Source organism: Pinus tabuliformis, chromosome 8 (assembly GCF_031772625.1).
Source record: "Pinus tabuliformis cultivar Carrire ecotype Pingquan chromosome 8, CPIR1, whole genome shotgun sequence".
NCBI classification, from domain to species: domain Eukaryota; kingdom Viridiplantae; phylum Streptophyta; class Pinopsida; order Pinales; family Pinaceae; genus Pinus; species Pinus tabuliformis.
In genome coordinates this window covers 30984728-31001624 of record NC_142294.1, presented here as the reverse complement: position 1 = coordinate 31001624, position 16897 = coordinate 30984728, and positions in this window count along the sequence as shown.

The window sequence follows — 16897 nt, the reverse complement described above, 5'->3', positions numbered from 1 at the left end:
TATTATAAGTTAAATGTTTGTCAAACATTAACACAAAAGTGTTGTTGAGAACAGATCCTCTGTAAGGAACCTCCTCGAAGAACACAGTAGAGAAATTGTGTATAGGAAATACTATGTAAATATTGTTGAAGCAAAAATTTACAAACAACGATTTGTGAGAAAATTGTACACGCCGGAGTTAGGGTTATCAATAAGAAAGTAAATAGAAAACTTTTAGTGAAAAAAGATGGTTCTATAATGATAGTTCATAGATTTTTGTGATAGTTCATCAAAAAGTATAATGATAATAGTTGATTTCATACTATTAAATCTGAATACAGAGGAAAGAACTACGTGGGAAACATAGGAAGATTCCCGCCCAAGCCTGGAATGTTCCTGAGTAACGCCACATACGTATATAGCATATAAAATTACAAAGGAAAAGATCCCACATCAACAGACAAACCAATGTAGTTAAAACATTATAAGCCCTTACCAAGCTGCGCATAGGGTATGATATCCATGGTTGAATTACATTAGATGTGCACTAACCAAAACATAAAACCTTCGCAGCATTATCAATATGTATGGATAATCTTCACCTCGGTCCTTAGAGGAGCACAGGGCTTGATTCCAAAGATAATACAGTTTAATCGTGGGAAAAAAATTTTATTAATAGGTTATGGTATTTTAATAGTTGTGAATTATTTAAAAGGTCCATATTTATTGGTAACAAACGTATGGATTTATGTATGATATGCACCATTCATGTGATTAGAGTCACCAATGAGTTGAATCATGTTATTAGTAGTGGATTTTTATGAACATAGTTGTATGTGTTAGTTATTATTGAAAACAAAAGCCCTGAAAGAAGAAAATGGGAGATGAAGTAGAATTCATTTTTGTCTATAATAGGGTTAGCTAGTTGTTTCTTTAAAAAATTGTAATAATGTACATAAGTCAAAATTGTGGATATTATTAGACATGGGTGACATTAAAGTAGTAACTACTATATAAATACACACAAAAATTGTAACATTGTAGGGTCATTACAAAGTGGTATCAGAGTTGTAGTTACAACATTGGGCCTCCCTTGTGTCCAGTAAAATTGAAAATGCTACACATGTTATGAACAAATTGGATTGAAGAAATAAAAAAAGATCGAAAATAACAAAGGAGCTTAATGGTAAAACATTTATGGCATCAGAGAGAAGGGAAGCAGAGTGTGATACTAAAATGGGAATGGTTGGCAGAGGAACTAGTCACACAGAAGATCCAAATCTTGAATTGTTGCAAGTAATAAGAAATCTAAAAACTGATTTAGAAGACATTAAATCAAATTAGTAAATGATGGTCAAGGCAAGGGAAGAACATGAAGAAATTAATGGGTATTTGTTAAGAAAGTTGGAGAACCAAAAGGTTGGTAAAAATACTCATAAAAAGAGATATATAAGTAGATTTGTTAGTACTACAAGTTTGAGTGATACAAAAAACTCTACTAACAATGAAATTGATAAACCTGGCAGTCAAGATGAATAAAAATCGAACAATAGTATCTCTTCATCCAGAAAAAGAAAATCGTCTTCTTAGTTATAGGGAGAATTTAAGAAGATCAAACCTCCCAATTTCGATGGCGAAACTGAGGAGGGAGCAAAAACATGGCTTCTCGGCATGTCCAAATACTTTGAAGTATACAATTATCCAAGTAATCTCAAAGTAATCCAAGCAAGGTTGGCTACATACCAATTGATAGGTAAGATAACTTTATGGTGGGAAGGAAATAAAGTTGTTAAGCAAATAAGGGGTAAGAATTTGACTTAGAAGTTGTTCAAGAAGGAATTTAAGAAAAAGTACTTGAATGAAAGGTATTTTGACGAAAAGGCTAGAGAATTTCATGAGTTGAAATTAGGAAAACTCACCATGGATGATTTTGTCAACAAATTTATGAGTTTGATGAGGTATATTCCTTATTGAAGGAACAAATAGCAAAAATCCATAGATTTGTGAGTTGTCTACCTTTATCATATAGAGAAAGAATAGAATTTGATTAGACAAAATCTATCAGGTGTTCAATATTTATCTCAAAAATCAAAGTTCTCAGGATTTCTTAAAACCTGAATGGTCGCGTCCGTCTCGGCCATACGATCCCAACGCAACTCGTTTCACTCAAAATTGAGTTCGTATGAGGAAAATATTGCATTCTATCCACTTTGCCAAATAGAGGAAATTTTGAAGAAAAAAAGTACAGTCACTTCATAGTCAGCAATCCGTACAGCTAACGTGGCAGGTGACTAGGTAGGGTCAAAGGTGGTCAACAACCTATCAAGTTTCGCCAAGTGTCATATTGTGGTTGGGTAATGGTGTGGTGATATGGCTTGTTTTCGTTGGATGAAGGATGGACCAATGAAGAGGGGACAAGTGGCAAGCCCGAAGGCCGCCATGTGTCTCTCCCCAAAGGTTGGGTATCGGCGCACTTTATCAAAAATTTAAGGCAGGTTAGCAGAGTCGAACCCGCGACCTGCACTACACAATGCCCACAACATACCATTACACCACAACTTTGGATCTTAACCAACTATGGTCTCTATTTATATTTGTTGTTTAATATGCTGGCGGTTGGGGGGAGGAGGGAGCCAGCCCGCAGGCCAGCCCCCTCCCATGTGAACACACCACATTAACCGCCAGCTAACAGTCAGTGTAACCGCGTGATTAGTGCTAACCACCAAATTAACTGTATATTAAACCTTAATTAATCCGCACTTATCCCTTAATTAATGCACAGTTAACTGCAGATTAAGTTGGTGGACTTTTGGTGGTCCAATAAATTCGAATATTCCACCAGTTTTAGCAGAGTTAACTAGAGTTCCTCCAGTTTTAGAGGTGTTTTCCTAGGGAAAATAGTTTCTGCCATAAATTTTGCAAAATTCGACCAAATTGGGATCAGGAAAAGGTGTTCCTAGATGATTTTGATGTTCTGAGCACATTGAAGTAGGTTCCAGGAGAAGCAGAGCATTGTAAATAGAAATTTTTCCATTATTGAGCTAATATAGAGGCCCAAGCCATGGAATCTAGACCAAGGAGATGTAGCCCAAGAGGGGGGAACTCCTTCATCAAAACATTGTGTTAAGTGTTCATTTTGATGGTTTGTTGTACATTTGTTTGTTGTTGTTCAACACTTTACTTTTATGTTATTTTTCTCATGAATTTAACATAAAACTTGATAAAATTTACCTATTACATTCACAAACACCATAAGGGAACCTATGCACATGAAGCAAATGATAAGCAGTTGTTTTTTAATTCTAAAGTTGAAAATAGCACAGCAAAACTAACATTCAACAATAGATCAAGTTGTTATCATAGCAAAGGTTATTTTCTTGATTGCTTTAGTTTTGTGAAAGTAGGGTTTTGATGGTTGCAAATTTGTGATGCTTACAAGGTTAAATTTGTAGAGAGGAGAAGGGAAATTGTTGGTTTCAAATCCTGAGGTAATTCCCAGAAGAAGGGGAGCCACAAGGCCACAATATCCACCCAAATTTCCAATCCAAGATGCACTTGAGACACCTCAAGTTTTACCTTCAACTGAGATTGAGGAGGTACAAGCAATACCAGAAGATGAGCTTGAATCCAAAGCCATCATGTCTGGAGCAGGAGAGACTGGAGGTCTTTCAGAAGAGGAAGCATTCAAGAAAGCTTTCTATGACTTAACTAACATGGTTAGAGTCCTCTATGAAGAGAGGAATACTAGAATGGCTAGGGAGAGTTCTAAGAACCCACATGGAGAGGGAAGCTCGGGAGATAAAAAAGATGAAAAGAAGGATTCAAAGGGTAATGGAGGAAATCCTCCTCCATGTCCACCATCTTCATCATCTTCCTCATCATCTCAAACAGCATCATCTTCCACTTCCGCCTCAAAAATTGTTCATACTCATTCCAAAACCCCAAAGGAAAAAACTCCCTTACTCAAATTGTACATTAAGTTTGAACTTCCCATGTATAATGGTGAGGTGAATGTAGAAAAGTTAGACAATTGGAGGTTATTTCAGAATTCATAACCTTCAGGAAGACGAGATAAAAATCCAGTTGGCTTCATTGAGGCTAGAAGGAGCAGCACTAGTTTGGTGGGAAGCAAAGACTCAAGAGGAAATGTGAATTCATGGTAAGATATCCATTTCTTGGGTTGAATTTTTTTTTGCAATTAAAATACAGTTTTATCCTTTAGCCTATATGCAAAAATCCATTATGAGTTGGAAAAATTTTAGGCAACTCAAGGGTCAAACAATTCAAGACTATACCTAGAAGTTTAGAAAGAGGGCTTTGTTATTAGGAGTAAAATTGAATTCCCAAGATACACTGTTGAAATATATTGGGGGTTTACATTCCTACTTAAAGCATACTATCCTTATGTTCAATCCAAACAATTTGGATGAGGTATGTGTGCAAGCCACACACCTTGAAGCAAGAGGAGAGAACATTCAAGAAGAGGGTAGTAAAAAGAAGCCATTCAAGGGTAAGGAGAAAGAGAAGGGTGGAAAATGGAAGGGAAAGAAGAATGCAAGTGTGAAGAAAGAAAGGGAGAAAACTATATGCCAACATTGTTTGAAAGTGGGGAATGATGAAACCCACTGTTGGAAATTGCATCTCGAACTAAGGCCTAAGAAACCAAACAATCAGGGGAAACAAAAGACGACAGCTACCACACAACATGATCTTGGATTAGATTCTAGTGATGAGACCAAGATTTCAGCCATGGTCACAAAAGGAAAAGAAGCTATTGCAAGCACTAATTCCTCACATAGTCATAACAACACTCCAAATGAAGAATCAAGGATAGAATTGTTCCATGTAAGGGTAATTTCAAATCATACAAAGATTGATGCATTATTTGATAGTGGGTCATGATCAAACTTAATTTCAAAAGACTTGGTCAAAAATATTAACCTTGAAACTATACCTCATCACAACCATATCCCTTGGGTTGGATAGTCAATAATGCAAATTTACAAGTTACAAGGAAATGCTTATTCAAATTTTCCATTACTGGAAAATTCATTGATGAAGTTGAGTTAGATGTAGTTCCACTTGACATCTCAAGAATCATTTTGGGAAGTCCTTATTTGTATGATAGGAAAGCAATATTTTATCATCATGAGAATAAATACCTATTTCTCAAGGATGGAGTGGAGTATATTGTGAGAGCCCATCGCAAAAAGTTAAACATTTATTTGGTTAATGCTGGGCAGATAAAGAGACTAGTAAATGTAAGTAACAATTTTGTGCTTCTCATGATCAAGAAAAAGAATGATATTGATTATGAATATTTTGAAGGTTGTGATGATAAGTTAAAATCTGATTTGTTTGATGTGATAAGAAAGCATGGCGAGATGTTTAGGAACCAAAGGGGTTACCTCCCAAGAGGGGAATTCAGCATTAAATACAGCTGCAACAGGATGTTCCACTTCCAAACATTGGCATGCATCGCATGTCGATTATGGATAGCATGGAAATCAAGAAGAAAATTCAAGAATTTCTGAATAAAGGTATCATACGCCCATCTACTTCGCCATGTGGTTCACCTATTATATTTGTTCCAAAGAAGGACAAGACTTGGCACATGTGTGTGGATTTCCGTGCACAGAACAAAATAACGGCAAAGAATCGTTATCCACTCTGAAGAATTGATTATTTGCTTGATTAATTGAGGTATGAAAATTATTTCACTAAGTTAGACTTACGAATTGGTTATCATCAAGTTAGAATAGTTGAAGTGGACATTTGGAAAACCGCATTTAAAACTAAACAAGGATTGTTTGAGTGGCTTGTTATGTCTTTCGGTCTTACAAATTATCCAACTACTTTCATGAGAGTTACGAATGATGTATTGAGACCATTTCTAGATGACTTTGCCATTTTTTTCGTAGATGATATTCTCATATTTAGCAAATTCAGAGATGAACATGTCATGCATGTGAACAAAGTACTTGATGTCTTGAGAAAAGAACGGTTGTTTTTAAAGATGTCAAAGTGTGAATTTGGAAATACTTCTTTAGTGTATTTGGGACACATTATTGGAGGAGGTGAGCTGAAGATAGACCCCTCTAACGTCGAGGTCATTCTGAATTGGCCCAAGCCCAATACAGTTAAAGAGGTAAGAAGCTTTCTTGGGGCAGCACAATATTGGAGGAAATGTATTGCTAATTTTTCTTCCATTGCAGTTCCACTACATGCATTAACTAGTGTCAAGAAAGTCTTACATTGAGAGATGTACAGCAAAAAGCATTTGATGCTTTAAAACAAAAGATCAGTTCAGCATCGGTATTGGCTCTTCCGGATCTTAGACAGCCATTTGAGATTCAAATGGATGCTAGTGATTACACCATGGGAGCAGTTCTTATGCAACATGGTAAGCCCATTTCATTTCATTCTGAAATTTTTAGTGGAGTTGTGACTAACTATCCCACTTATGACAAAGAACTTTACGCATTGGTATAAACTGTCAAAAAATGGAAACACTACTTGATGGGGAAGGAGACCATTATCCATATCGACCATCAACCATTGCAGTACTTACAGTCACGGTCAAAGTTGCAGCAATCACGACAATGGATGGGTTTTCTACAACAATTTCATTTGGTTATCAAGTACAAAAAGGAATCTACAATAAGGTAGTTGATATGCTTTCTAGGCCTATTGTAAATTCATCTATTTTACTCAAGCATAATTATGTTTTACATGAAAGTTACATTGAGCAATATGCATATGATAACAACTTTCAAGATGTGTATGCAAGCTTGAGGCAAGGAAACCAAATTGAAGAGTTAGATTACCATGTACATAACAATTTTTTGTATCACTTGGGCAATTTATGTATTCCACAGGGAGAAAGAAATAGTATCATAAGGGAAGTGCACACTTCATTGATTGTTGGACACTTTGGTGTAGGCAAGACAATAACGAATCTCCAAAGGTATTTTTATTGGCCACGCATGTTTGACAATGTATCTCATTTCATTAGAGGATGTTATTTGTGTGCAACAAGTAAGCCTAGCAGTAGGAAACTAGGATTGTATACTCCACTTCCGGTACCTTCACGTCCATGGGAGAGTATCTCAATGGATTTTGTAGGAGGTCTTCCATTGTCAAGGAAAGGTCATGATTACTTGTATATAGTTGTAGACAGGTTCAGAAATATGTGTATTCTAACACCATGTAAAAAGAAAATTGCAGTTGAACAAACAGCTCATCTTTTCTTTCAAAATATTCTGGTTCATTTTGGTCTTCCTAAATTCATTGTAAGTGATCGAGATTCTCGATTTTTTGGGAATTTTTTTGTCAAATTTGTGGGACATGATGGACACTAAGTTGAAGAAGAGTACAATGTTTCATCCACAAACAGATGGACAAACCAAGGTGGTCAACAAGACAGTCATTCATCTTCTTAGAGGATATTGCAGCAAACATCCCAAGTTGTGGGATGAACAGTTGCATTACATACAACATGAATACAATAGGGCAAAGCATTCTTCCACAAACACATCACCATTTGAGGCATGTTTTGAATACTTGCCAAGATCTCCATTGGACTTAATCTTTGAGAAATATGTCACCATCGATGATCATAGCGACATCGACAAGGCAAGGAAGTTCATTGAGAAAATTCAGTTGATACATCACACAATGCAAGAACAGCTTGAAAAGAGTTAGAGAAACTACAAGGAAAGGCATGACAAACACCATGTCGATCATAAATTTCAAGTTGGAGATGAAGTTTGGTTATATATTAGAAAAGATTGACTTCAAGGAGAAGGTAAAAAGCTTAAGCCAATCCATCATGGTCCTTTTAAAATTCTGGAAGAGATTGGTAACAATGTATTTAAGCTATATTTGCCTCCTTATATGCAAATATACTATGTTGTTAATGTTGAGAATTTAAGATTGTTTGAGCCTCCTTTGATTGATGATCAAGGAGATCATGTTCAGTTGCCATCAATAGATGATTTCTCACCAGAATATCTTGATGAACTTTAGCAAGATATCATACTTGACAGAAGAACTAGAACATCGAAGAGAGGGAATGTCGAATACCTTTGAGTGGGACTAAAGGGAAAAAATCCTTCTAAGGCCAAATGGTTGCAGTTCGAGAAGGTGAGGGAGTTGTACCCTTGCCTGCTGAACAATTGATAGTATATTTTGGGGTCCAAAAGGCTTCCAGTGGGGAGAAATGATCAGGTGCTCAGTATTTAGCTCAAAAATAAAAGTTCTTAGAATTTCTCAAAACCTGAATGACCACGTCCGTCTTGGCGATACAATCCCAACGCAACTCGTTTCACTCAAAACCGAGTTCGTATGAGGAAGATATCGCATTCTATCTGCTTTGCCAAACAGAGGAAATTTTGAAAAAAAGGTAGTCACTTCACAGTCAGCAATTCGTATTGTTGACGTGGCAGGTGACTAGGCAGGGTCAAAGGTGGTCAACAACCTATCAGGTTTTGCCAAGTTTCATATTGTGGTTGGGTAATGGTGTGGTGACGTGGCTTGTTTTCATTGGATGAAGGATGGACCAATGAGGAGGGGACAAGTGGAAAGCCTAGAGGCCACCATGTGTCCCTCCCCAAAGGCTGGGTATCGGCATGCTTTATCAAAAATTTATGGTAGGTCGGTGGAGTTGAACCTGCAACTTGCACTACACAATGCCCACGACATATTGTTACACCATCACTTTGGATCTTAACCAATAATGGTCTCTGTTTATATTTATTGTTTAATATGTTGGCGATTGGGGGGAGGAGGGAGCTAGCCCCCTCCCATGTGAACACATCACGTTAACCGCCAGCTAACGATCATTGTAACCACGTGATTAGCGCTAACCACCGAATTAACTACAGACTAAACCTTAATTAATCCGCACTTATCCCTTAATTAATGCACAGTTAAATGCGAATTAAGTTAGCGGACTTTTGGCAGTCTGATAAATTCGGAGATTCCACCAATTTTAGTGGAGTTAACTGGAGTTCCTCCAGTTTTAGAGGAGTTTTCCTAGGGAAAACAGTTTATGCCATAACTTTTACAAAAATCGGCCAAATTGGGATCAAAAAAAGGTGTTCCTAGATGATTTTGATGTTCTGAGCACATTGAAGTAGGTTTCAGGAGTAGTAGAGCATTGTAAACAACACTTTTTCCATTATTGAGCTAATATAGAGGCCTAAGCCATGGACACCTGATCAAGGAGATGTAGCCCTAGAGGGGTGAACTCCTTCATCAAAACACTGTGTTAAGTGCTCATTTTGATGTTTTGTTGTACATTTGTTTGTTTTTGTCAGCACTTTACTTTCATGTTATTTTGCTCATGAATTTAACATAAAATTTGATCAATTTTACCTGTTACATTCACAAACACCATAAGGGAACCTATGCACATGAAGCAAATGATAAGAAATTGTTTTTTAATTCTGAAGTTGAAATTAGCACAACAAAACTAACATTCAACAACAGATAATCTATGGATGAGGATATCATAAAAGAAAATTCGTTTTTCAATCAGATAGATAGAAAGGATAAAATTACAAAGGTAAGGTGTCCAAGAAACCAAAAAGAATGAGCAGTAAGAAAAATCATTTTAAGAAACCCAATTTTTCAAAAAGCATGCAAGATGGAAATTATAATAGGAATTTTAATTAGCATAAAAACATAAGACAAAAAGGAAGAATTGTTGTAAACAATAAAAATTCTAGTGAATCTATGGGACCTCTCAATAAGTGTTGGGGTTGTGGTGAGGATCACCTGCGGAGGGATTATTCACAGAATTCCCTGAAGAAAAAAAGAGTATTGAATCAAATTCAAGAAGCATCAACAGTAAATGATGTAGCCCATAATATACCAAGAATCAATGCAACACTAGAGGGAAGAGAGGCAGATCATCAATCAACTATGGTAGAAATACAAGGTAAGATTTATAACAATGAAGTATATGTTCTTATAGACCCAGGATCTATCTTAAGTTATGTTTCATTTGTTGTAGTTGAAAAATGTAAAATTAGAAAGAAAAATAGCATAGACCTTGGTTGGTATAGTTAGCTACTAGAACCAAAAGAAAAGTTTCATAAATTAGTAGATATTACCCTCTAAAACTTAATGGAATGCAAATTATTCTCAACTTAAACATTTTGCCATTAGTATCCTCTGATGTCCTTATAGGAATGGACTAGTTAGAAAAACATAGTGATATTAAAATGTCTCGACAAGTCCTTTACCTTTGTAAATGATGAAGGAGAAGCTTGTATGGTACAAGGAATTCCAAGAAAAATCTTTGTGAGGCAAATCTTTGTTGTACAAATAAAGGAATATGTTATAAAAGGGTGTAAATTGTTTTCTATTCAAGTACATGAAGTGTTTGAAAATGATTAGCAAGCATTATTGGTTGAATAACCTGTGTTAGAAGAGTTTAAAGATGTATCTCCAAAGGAAATTCCAAGGCTTACTCCAAAAAGGGACATTGATTTCGCAATTGATCTTATATTATGTGTTGTTTCAGTTTCCAAGGACCCATATAGGATGAGTGTACCTAAAATAATGGAGCTAAAAATTTAGTTACAAGAGTTATTAGATAAGAAGTACATCAAGCCAAGTCTGTCTCATTGGGGAGAACTTGTGTTATTTGTGAAAAAGAAATATGGAACATTGAGATTATGTATAGAGTATAGACACTTGAATAAAATGACCATAAAAAATAAATACCTCTTACCAAGAATAGATGACTTGTTTGATCAAGTTAGCAGAGCTTCTATATTTTCAAAGATTGATCTAATATTAGGATATCATCAAATCAGAATTAAGGACGAAGATATACACAAGACAACATTCAGCACCTGCTATGGACACTATGAATTTGTAGTACTTCCATTTGGGTTGACCAACACACTTGCTATATTCATGTGTCTTATGAATAGTGTGTTAAGACCCTTTTTAGACAAATTTTCCATTGTCTTCATAGAAAATATCCTGGTATATTCAAAAAATAAGGAAGAACATGATCAACATTTGAAGATGGTTCTCCTAACTTTAAGAGATCATGAACTTTATGCTAAACTTAGTAAATGTTCATTCTACAAGAAGCAAATACATTATTTGGGGCATGTGATATCAAAAGAGGGCATTATTGTAGATCCTGGAAAGGTAAAATAAATTTTGGAATGGCCTACACCCAAGAATGTGGAAGAGGTCAGATTTTGTCTGGGCATCATAGGTTATTACAGAAGGTTCATAGAAGGATTCTCTAGGCTTGATTATCTAATTACTAATCTACAAAAGAAGGGAATCAAGTTTGGGTGGAGCCCCAAGCGTCAAGATAGTTTTGACAAGCTCAAAGAGCTCTTGACAACAACTCCTATTTTAAAATTATCAGATCTTGATAAGGAATTTGTGGTGTGCACAGGTTCAAGCAAAGAAAAATTGGGAGGAGTTTAATGCAAGATGGCCATGTTATTTTCTATGAATCCATAAAATTAAAAGAGCATGAAAATAATTATGCTACACATGACCTGGAACTAGTAGCAATAATTCATGCATTTAAAATGCGGAGACATTACCTCATAGGGAGGAAATTTCAGCTAAAGATGGATAATGTGAGTCTTAAGTATCGATTTGACTATTCTAATCTAAATACTAGGCAAGCAGGATGCCTAGCATTTATAAGTGAGTATGACTTTGAAATTTTACACATCCAAGGGAAAGAAAACAAGATAGTTGATGCATTAAGAAGAAAACTTTACCACATCAATAAAATAACATCAATTAGTTGGTCAATAGATTTAGCTAAAGAATTCAAAACAACTGCAATTTCTAATCTAGAATATGTAAAAATTAAAGAAAAATTGCACGAAACTGAAAATTTAGGAGATAAATAAGTTTATTTCTCAATTAACATCAAAGAACTACTGTTGTTTAGGGGTAGAATTTACATAAAAAACGAGGTAAGACTGATAATTTTAGTATTAGATGAATTGCATAAAATCCCAATGGCTAGCCATCCTGGTTATAAAAAGTAAATTACAACATTGAATAAAGATTTCTACTGGCCAAATATGAAGAATGAAACTGTTAAATATGTGGCAAGGTGTCTTGAATGCCAACAGGTTAAGGCATCTCATCAACATCCTACTGGTTTATTACAACCATTGCCCATTCTTGAATGGAAATGGGAGACTATTTCAATGGATTTTATTATTGGGTTACCTAGAAACAGAAAACCACATTATGCTATCATGGTTGTAGTTGACAAACTCAGTAAGTCAACACATTTAATTCCAGTCAAATCCACCTTTAAGGCTATAAATATTGCAGAAATATTTATGGAGGAAATTTCTGACTTCATGGGGTACCTAAGGTTGTAATTTCAGACAGAGATGCTAAGTTTACTTCCAAATTCTAGAAAGAATTGTTTGAAAACATGGGAACCAAATTAAACTTTAACACATCCTATCATCCTCAAAATGATGGTCAAACAAAGGATACCAATGATATATTGGAGGATATGTTAAGGATGCATGTGAAAGACAAACAAACCAAATGGGAAGACTACCTACATCTAGCTGAAATTGCCTATAATAATGGATATTAGACTTCTTTGAAAATGAGTTCATTTGAAGTTATGTATGGGAGGAGATGTAAGGTGCCATTAAGATGGGATCACCTTGAGGATAGACTACTACTAGGACCTGATATCTTAAAAGAAATGGAAGAGATAGTCAAGCAAATCAAACAGAAATTTAAAAGAGCCCAAGATTGTCATAAGAGTTATGCATATTTGAAGAGAACTTGGAAATAATTTAATGTGGGAGATCATGTGTACCAAAAAGTCAAACCTAAGAGAAGTACACTTAGACTTTGCAGTTGTGCTAAGTTATCTCCTAGAAATTGTGGACCTTTTGAAGTGCTAACCAGAGTTGGGCATGTTGATTACCAACTAGCCATACCAACCAACATTAAGATTCATATGTATTTCATGTTTCATTATTAAAGAAACATGTACATTATCCTTCTCATGTAATTGACTGGCATGTTGTATAGGTGGAACTAGAGGGAGAATTCTTAGAAGAACCATTGTGTATTCTAGACTAGAGACTGGTTACCCTCCGAAATAGAGAAGTGGTACAACTAAAGGTTCAGTGGAAACATTTCACTTTAGAAGAAGCCTGGGAGCTAGAGGATGCTTTTAAGGAAGCTTATACTTCTACGGTTAGATTCTAAAATGATTCCAAAATAAAGATAAGATTGAGACACCAAGACGGTGAAAAATTTAAGCAAGGGAGGATGTGGTACCCCTTAGCTTAAAGACTTTAGTATAATCAATTGTATATAAGTTGGTTTTTGAAGTTAAGTATGTTGCATTAGAAAAATAGACAAATATTTAATTATAGACTTAGTGATAATGGTTGATGTATAGTTATTGTTGTAAAGTTGTCTTTATGTTTTATTTTATGAATAAAGAAAAAATAGAAACTATGGCTAGGGACAAATGGTTGAAAGAGTGAAAAAAGTTGCAATTTTATTTTGAAAATAATTATTATCCATAAAAATAAAAAATAAAAATAAAAAATAAAAAAATTCCTATGCATCTAATCTAGGTGATTAGATTAAATTCTGAAAAATATTAAATGATCATTTAAATGTTTCCTATCAGACAGGAGATTTTATTCAAAAGTGTGAAACAAAGGCTCATAACGGGAAGTTAACTACCTACCACATGTTGGTGAGGTGGGGGTAGTTAATAACCACCTAAAGAAGTGGCAGATGGATATTATCCGGGAATTATCATGTTTTGAGTCTGATTATTTTGAGAAAAAAGAATAGCATAAACTAAAGAGAACATGGAGAATAGCTAGAAAAGTTGCAGGCCTAATTTTCTCAGGGGAACAAGTTGTGTTTGATTTGTCAAGGCTAGGAGGAGCCAAGTACTAGCCATTCAATTTCCAGAAATTACTTCAAGTTGGTATTTTTTACTAAATTGATTATGAAAAAAGATAAGAGTAGTATTTTTCTTTGTGGTATGAGGTTGAAAATATTCTAAACTAAAAGAAAAGAATGTGTGTTTGTTGAGTATAAAGTTATCGAGTTTAATTCATGTACATTGTTATGAATATTGGAAAATAATTTTTTGCATAGTGACTAGTTTTCTTAACAAAAAAATTATAATCCTTTATTGTTGGTAGATGTCAAATGAGAGGCAGAAATTGTATCAGAAATTTCTATTTTAGTTATGCAAACCCGCATCAAAGGAACAAGACCTTTAAACCAAAAAAAAATATTCGGTGTAAGATTGGACATCATTTTGTTTACAAGTATATAAATACATTTTGGCGTTGGAAGTGGTAAAAATATGAAAAATGTAACAACAACTAACAAGTATGAGCGGGGGAATTTAAAGTAAGATTAACTTTCTAAATGAAATTTGATGATTGTTCAACTAAGAACATTCGACTACATATATACCTAGTACTTTGAATTATAGAACAATCGTGAAAAGAGAACATGAATAGAGTGCCTTCATAACTATTGTTTGTCACAAAGCCTACATGTGTTTAAAATAAGACAATTATCAGAATAATGCTTTAACACTAAATGAGTAAAGGAATAAGCGTGAATATAACAATGTAAGCAGTGGAAGATAGTAATGTGGAATTTAAGGGAATAACAAACATGTATGAGTTTTGAATCACTCTTATAAATTACATCATAAATATCATAATCAATTTCCTAGTGCTTTCCATTGAACAAATTTATTAGAAGTTAACTGTTTGTCAAACATTAACATGAAAGTGTTGATGAGAACGAATCTTGTGTAAGGAACCTCCTCGAAGAACACAATAAACAAATTGTGTATATCTAATACTTTGTAAATATTTTTAAAACAAAATCGATATGAAAAGAAAAATGTACTATGACAACGAAAGTTGTCTCTATTAAAGAATATAACTATGTTGTTGGAAGCAACCCATAAGAGGAACCGGGTGGATAAAATGTTGCCAACATGAGCAGGAAAACAAATGATATGTCATTGAAAATAGAATACTCTATGTTATCCATAAACAACATCATATTTAGAACAAATATGGAAATGGGTACCTGCAAAAATTTACAAACGATGATTTATGAGAAAATTGTACATGTCAAAGTTATGGTTATCAATAAGAAAGTAAATAGAAAAAATTTGGCGAAAAAAGATAGCATTTCAGCTAATATAGAAGCAAATACATCCACTTTCCAATTGAAACATACAAAAGGGAAACAAACTTCATTATATACAGAAACGTTAAGACTATAATGCATGAATAGAGAGGATTCAATATAAACTGACAGACTATAGTGTTTTACATGTTATACTCATATAATAGCAAAGGCAAGAAGAGGTTTTGTAGCACAGAAAAAAAAAAGGACTTGAAGTTCCTAAGGGAGATGGTAGTTTGTATAAACGAAGAGATTATAATAATATGAAAAAGTTATGGAAAACAATCTACGAATTCGAAGATTCAAACCAATGAGAAATTAGAAGGATCAAAAGAAACCTACCAAAATTTGTGCAATGCACCCTTAGGGTAACAAATTTTAGACCATGTTTGTGGCTCAAAATCTTTCAGATATGCCATGAAACCCTTAGGGTTATGACCAAAAATAGTCAACTGCAAATTTAGACTTGGAAAAGAAAATATCTATGGTTTACTCAAATAAAACAAAACCTACTCACTAAAAAAATGGTGTTGTAGATTAACTTTGTGAGAGGGAAACATAACCCATTGAAAAATTCTTTAGGACAGAGCAGAAAACCCTTATTAGAGGAAGGTTAACCCTATAATTTCTTTGGAAACATCAGTAAATGAGGAATGAGGAAAATTATGTGTTCAATCTTGGTGGTGGTTCATAATCCTTCCTGTGAGAAGTTGACACAGTGGTCATTTTTCTTACAATTGTCATTTCAAAGGATTAACAAGCCAAATAAAGAAAAAATGATATGTCAAATACAACATACAAGCACAATATATATGCTACTATAACAAGAAAGTTCTACAAGAGTACGAGATTACCTTCAAATAGAGTTCGAGGGTCAACTATTAATAACATTTCACTCTGGTCAGAAGGTGAAAGTGTCTGCCTTGAAATACCAGATGGTGGAACATGTTGAAGGAAGTGTAACTAGGTTCAATCTTCATAAATGTATTGTTGATATTTGTAATTATTCAAGAAAAGAGATATTATTTTATAATATATGTCAATGATTTTCTTGCTCATTGAAGTAGGTCTAGCACATGTCAAAGTGCTATAGGTGAGTCAAATAGTCAAGAGAAAATATTGAAGGCCTTAAGGGCATGTTACACCATGTATAAATATATATTAAGTCAAATGGAAAGCCTCCAAGAAAATTCAAGTCTACTCCTATCCAATGGCACCTTCAAGAATCTCCTTCAAGTATGCTACAACACAATGAAAACTATCCTAAGTATGCTCAACAAATCAGCCTACAATCTTCCCTCAAAGTCGGCCTACAAACAGAGGACTAGTCGGCCTAAATGGAAGGATAGTCCTCTATTTATAGAGGTTATCCACTCCAAAGACAACGCATCAAGTGTGATCTAAAATCTGTGAAGGGAAAAGGCAACAATGAATGAAATAAGAAGGTCTCCAAAGGCAGCGAAGAACCTAGGGCTAGAAGTCTATTTTGGGGCTGCTACAGTCATACATGCGAGGAAATCTAAGGGTTGTCCCTGTGGATAGGACAACATCAATCCATAGACACTTACCTACCTTTGTTTGGGTTGAAATTAGGCCTGCAAGGCCTCCCTCTTCGAGCGTGGAAGAAAGACACTCAAGCGAAGGAGAAGGGCATACACCACCTAGTAATACTCTCCACACCTGCAAGAAACTAGGG